This window comes from Lepidothrix coronata, unplaced genomic scaffold (genome assembly GCF_001604755.1).
Source record: "Lepidothrix coronata isolate B3197 unplaced genomic scaffold, Lepidothrix_coronata-1.0 Scaffold254, whole genome shotgun sequence".
Taxonomy (NCBI): domain Eukaryota; kingdom Metazoa; phylum Chordata; class Aves; order Passeriformes; family Pipridae; genus Lepidothrix; species Lepidothrix coronata.
Window position 1 is genome coordinate 283,113 of NW_016690434.1, and position 6,249 is coordinate 289,361.

Consider the following 6,249-nt stretch of genomic DNA (forward strand, 5'->3'; position numbering starts at 1 on the left):
CGCTGGGGCTCTGCGGGCCGGGCCCCGCCGCGCCGGGCCGGCCCCGCGGCACCGCCCCCGGGCCGGGCGGGGCGGGGGCTGCCCCATCCCGGCCGCTCTGAGCGCTCCGCCCCGCCCGGCCCCGGCTCGGGGTGGGACTCGCCCGGGGGAGCATCCCCTGGCTGGGGACCGGCCGGGCCCGCTGCCCGCACCGCCCTCCCCTCGCACACGGGAGCCCCCGGCCCGCGGGGTCTCGGCCTCACGCGGGCCACGGTGACCGACACAAAGAACCCTGAACACCCACATCTGCCCTTTCTCCAAATCCCGGACTGGCCCGCGGGGCACCAGCCCAGGACAAGAGAGAAAATCGCCCTTGGGGGTCACTCGTAGGATCTTGGCCATAGTCCGGGCAGGTGCCTGGGCAGGAGCGGCCGTGGTGGGCAGGGAACGAGCCCCGAGTGCCAGAGCAGTGTCCGTCCCACCCATCCCGTCAGAGCAGTGCTTTAGGGAGAGCTCTGATGGAGGCAAGTGGGACTTCCCACTGCACGTGGCAGTAAAGCAGGGAAAACATTTTTCCCACCAGCTTTGCTCTTCAGGCTGCCCAGGGAGGTCGTGGAGTCTCCTTCTCTTGGAGACATTCCAAACCCACCTGGACGTGTTCCTGTGTCACTTGCTCTGAGTGACCCTGCCTTGGCAGGGAGTTGGACTGGATGATCTCCAGAGGTCCCTTCCAACCCCGGCTATTCTGTGACTCATCAACAGCCACTTGTTGAGTACAAAAGTGCCTCCGTGGCGTTATTTCCAGTCAGTCCTGTTATCAGCCACCTGCAGCTGTCTTTGGGAATTCTGAGCGATCAGGAAACGATCACAGGTCAGTGCAGGACTTCCCACACCTCCCACAGCGGCAGGGGATGAAATCCTCACCCCGGGAGGCACGGGGGATGTGGCACACGGTGACATAAATAATCTTTGGCCAGGATTTGGGGAGGTTCTGGCCGGGCTGGGAGCTGTGGAGCTGCACCCCGGCATGCCCGGTGGGGGTGATGCACCCACTGCAGCCGGGCTGCCCAAAACACAGGTGTGTTTACGGGAAGCAGCTCCGTGTACTCCTGATAAGGCTCCTACCTTTACACTCCCAAGCCACAACAGAGCAATTGCACCTTCTTCAAACGCTACGTGGGAATTATACTACGAAAAATAGATTTTTTTTATTGCCAAAGCTGCCCACGTGCCGCGGTGCCCAGCTGTGCTGTGTGCCCCGAGGAGCTGCTCTGCTGCGAAGCAGAGCCCGGGGGAAGGAGGCAGCTCTTCGCCTTTCACCTTAAATAACACCCGGGTGATGTGAGGTTCACACATGACCTGCTGTGCTCCCCGAAGCGACAGGTCCCTGATGCACCACCCGCCCCGAGCCCTTGCTGCCCGGGGCTGAGGATAAAGACCAGGCAAGCGGGCAGAGACATTTCCCCGCCTCTGGTGACTCATGGCTCAGGCACGGCCAGAGCCAACAATGTGCCTTTGTGCTCGGAGATCTCAATGGATTTCTCTTTCGTGGTCTTGTCTGGTTGGCTTTTGAGCCCGTGTAAAGCCCATAAATCCTGAAATAATGAATCCCACACAGTTTTGCTGCACCTGGCGCAAAGAAAACGCCTCCCTTTGTGGGCATTGAACCTGACATCTGCTGGTTTCGCTGCGTGCCCGTCTGCCTTTAGAACAAAACAATAAATCCAGCCATTATTCATCTGCTCCCCTGCCAGTCAGGATTTGAGAGCCTTCTATCATTTCTGTCAACTGCTCTGTTCCTCGGCTGAGAAACAGTGTCAAGGGCTGGGCAGTGAGACTTGGCTGGCAGGAGGGTGCTTTGGAGCTAATCCCCTGCTCCGCTGTGTTCACACCCCCGGGGAACCCCCGGGCAGTGCCCGCCTGTGTTACTAAGAGGCTCCCGGGAATCCCGCGCAGCGCTCATGTTTTGGCACAGGAAGGAGCGCTCGATTACAAACCCCAGGTGTGACGGCGGCAGGGCCCAGGGCTGGGAGGGTGTGATGGCAGAGTGCCACCGCGGGGCACAGGCACGAGTTCCCGGAGCCCGGCGCGGCTGGAGTGGCTGCGGAGCCGCAACGGGACGTGGCAGGCACAGCACATCCCAACCAGCCGTGGCACTGGGGGCTGGCAACACCGGGGTCTGCTGGGACAGCCCCAGGGACAGCCAGGTGATGAGGAAACAGGGACAGAGCAGGGTCCAGCAGGACTGGGGGAGGTGTGATTTCACCTCATACCCCAGGGCAGAGCAAGACTCCACCTGCACAGCTCCTGCTCTGGCTCTGTCCATCACGCACCCTGTGGAAGGCAGAGGGAGGAAGGCAATAGGTAAAAGTAATCCATCCTAGCTGGGCTTCTCCAGGGAGTTGGGCTTTGTACCCTATGACACTGATTTAGAGCCAGGACAGTGCCCACATGGTTCCAGGGTAAGGAATGCAGACTATCTTTCTGGCCAGCGGGTACTCCGGGCACCAGCGATGCCAAAAGGCAGAGCAGTGGCCAGGCTGGTGGCTGTGCAGTGGGTGATACGGCACTAAAAGTGATTTCTGTCATCTGTCACACTGCTGAGATGTCACACACATGGCGTGTCCCACCCTGCTGTGGGGGTGGCACTGGGAGAACGTCCCCATATGGGGAGCGAGGATTGAGGAGTGGAGGCTGAGAGATCCCAGGGCTGAAGGAAAACACCTCAAATGACAGAGCTGTCCAGCCTGTTTCTCTCTGCCTCTGCTCCGAGGGGCTGCAGTTACCACATTTACCAGAACATGAACATGCAGGTGACTGCCAGCATTAGAGTTAAGGGGAAAATGTCAGCTGGGAGTTCAAGCCAGAGCTGTTCCCTCTGGCAATTCAGTCAAACAGACCCGTGAGAGAGGAAGTGGCTTGTCAGAATCCATTGCCTTCTGCCCTCCTGGGATGTGCTGTGTTTTGGAGCCACTCTGTTTTCCTCAGAGGGATTACCAGGCCTTTACCCTCCCGTGAATTTCCCCAGGGCTCTGTTTCTGTGTCCAGGAGGGTGCTCAGGGATTAGCCTTCCTCCCAGGAAGAGGCACAATCCCTAATGCACTCTAAGTTCCTTAGCACCCCAGTCCATGCTCACTAAGCCTTAGATACTCTCAGAACCTGAATCTCTCTGTGCTATCCCTGTACTATCCCCGTCACTGGATTTGTGGTCCTCAGATGACATCAGGATTTTTTACTTTCCTCCTCTTTTAGCTGCATCTGGGCCTCTTGCCCCTTCTGGAGCTTTGTTCATCATTTCCCTGGCTGCTGCCATTCAGAGGTGCCTGGTGCCTGTATGTCCCTCACCTGCATCACAGGTTCATCACACACCACTTCCCTCACACAGCATCTGCCAAGTGCCATTTCCTGGGTTTATAAACTCAGCCAGAGAACAACAGCAACAACAACAACAAAATGAACAAGAGAGAAAAACCTGCTTTCCCAGAAACATCTGTTTTTATTCAATCACATCTTTAACCCCAGAAACATTCATGTACTCGAGGCCTGGTTGTCACACATGAAGTAGCAGAGCCTCAGAGGGACCCGGTAACAGAGGCAGAGGAGGTGGCAGAGACTCCTCCCTGGGCAGCAGCAGCCAGGAACCACCTTGAAAGCTGGGGAGAGTGCTGGGGTAACTTCCTTCTCACTTTTCCAAGGAGCTGCTCCAGCACCCACCGAGACCTCAGAGCTTACAGTCTTTGCTTTCAAAACTCTCATGTTTTGGCCCCAAACTGGTTGAGCTCTCTAACCCTGGGGCTCTCTTGGGGCCAACATTTCCCGCTCCTTATGCACCTGCTGTGCCTTCAGCTTCCCACTGAGATGGGATGGGCAAAGAGGGCCCGAGTGCTCGGACACACGTGGGCAGTGCATACTCAGCCTGGCTGGAGCAGCACAGACGGACTCAGCCACACTGCCCTGCCCTCGAGTTTGATCTCTGAAAGGAGTGGGATCTGTCAGCTCCCTCTGAAAGCAGCTGAGAGCAGAGGCACAGTCAGCAGAGTGTTTTATCTTCACAAGGTTTGTCAGCTGATTGATCACACTTCAGTGATTTGGGATTCCCCCTCATTTTGATAATGTTGCTTCCTTTTTTTTTTCTCATTAATATCTCAGAATTTAGGGGCATTGCTGGACATAACCTGTCCTTCTCCACATTACCAGGCCCATGTCCAAAGCCTGCTACTCAGGTTTTTGTTTTCTTTTCAGAAAGCCGCTGATGCCCCTCACTCACAGCTCTGCAGAAGCAAAGGGAGGGGTTGCAGCTGAGTAAAGGAGCTGGAAATGAAAACATGCCTGAACTCTGCTGGGAAACAGTAAAGATCCCAAAGGGCACTGACTCCCAGCCCTGTGACAGCTCAGGTTGTTGTTGCTTGGTATCACAGCCCAGTTCCAGGAATAGTGTTATTAAAGAACAACAGGAAATACACAGCAGAAAAAGCACAGCCCCTTCAGCTCATTTGGGTCCGACTCCAGCCTGGTTCCCTGGGGTGGGGAACACCAAACTCGCTCGGTTCCTTCAGCCATCCCCACCTGAGGACCCAGCACAGTCAGGTCTCAGACAGGGGCACAGGGAGCAGGATCTGTGCTCAGGGGTCTTGCTTGGCTGTGCTTATCTGCCAGGGTTTTAGGGCATTTCAAATGTCAGGGCAAAGATCCCTGTCCTTGAATTCCCAGCTCTGCACCAGCTCCACCTTGAGAGCACCTTGTAGCTGTGACTATATCGCTGCAACAGAGATTTAGCACTAAAAATATAAATTAGAAAAAAATTCTCTCATAACCCCACACTTTCTATTGAAGCTTTCTGAACCCCTTGATGTGCATCTGAGCTGATCCCGAGCCAGAGACCAGGGGGATGGTGGCAGTGCCCAGTCCCTGGCTGTCACAGCCCCCACAGCTCAGTGTCCCCAGGTGAGAAACGTTCCCCAGGCACAACTCAACACATCCCTGAGTGGCCAGGGAGGAAAACTCCACCTGGCCACACACACCCCCCAGGACAGGGGGGAGCAGGGCAGGGGCTGTGCCCGAGGATGTGGCTGTATGGACTGGGTGAAGCACAGCAGGGGCCACCCCAGAACACAGGACTGACACCTGGGGACACAGGGCCAACATTTGGGGACACAGGGCCAACATTTGGGGGCACAGGACCAACACTCGGCTCCATCTGGTCCTTGGGGGTCTCTCTCTCTCTCTGCTCATTAGGGCAGGTGGAGAGGCCCCTCCTGTAAAGGTTTAGTCACTGCTGTGACTAATCACCAGTTCACTGGGATGCTGAGATAAGGAAGGAAGATTGGAATGCCCAGTTAACTGAGTTATTGTCCCCACTCTGGGAATATAGGGCAACTTGTGATGGGTCTTATCTGTCCTTACCTATGTCACTTCTAAGGATACTCCAAAAGCAATACAATACTGTGAAGAATGTTTAGGTTGCATTAGTTCTTTAATATTTACCAAACATCTATGGAAAGCAGCAATGTGGTTTCTCTTCAGATGGATTCTTTACATTTAATGTCCATAATGTTTATTCCCTCCAGTCTTTACATTTCTCACACTGACTGGCAGTGGGTTGGGCTGAAGTTATTTCTGAACCAAAGCTGCTGCTGGTTCCTGCTCTTTCACAGATCATGCACTGCCTCAGTAAGAGGTTATTTTACTGTTAACTCTGCCAATTACACAGCAGGATCACCTGGGAGTAACGATGACCCCAGTCAGGTTCATGGCCATTAAACCACCCGTCTGCTCACTCAGCTCCCATATATGATACCATTAGCAGGCTGACTCGCCCACAGAAGTTTCCAGTTGCCTTTGGCTTGTGTTTCCACAATGAGAATTAAAAAACACTTCCATGGAAGATGCAGAAAGCCACAGATCCGCTGTGGTCAGTGGGACAAAACACAGGATCACAAACAGCTCTTTACAGATGACATGGAAGATGATATTGCCACTCCACATCCCTCAGGAGGGTACTGGCATCCTCAGGAAGGGCTGTCTGTATCACCAGCTCCAGGGACTGGCACAGCAAACCAGGGGCACAGAGAGGCTCAGCTTTACCTGCAGCTGCAGATCCCTGTCCTGGTGTTGGCAGTGGGGCCTGATCCCCCAGAGGATGACACAGCCCAGCTCATCCCCTGATGGAGGGTTCTGACAGCAGGTGCCAACTGCCAAGACCCCCAGAAGGATCTTTTTTCCTATACAGTAACATATCTTATCCTGAACTAACACACAAATAATACACAG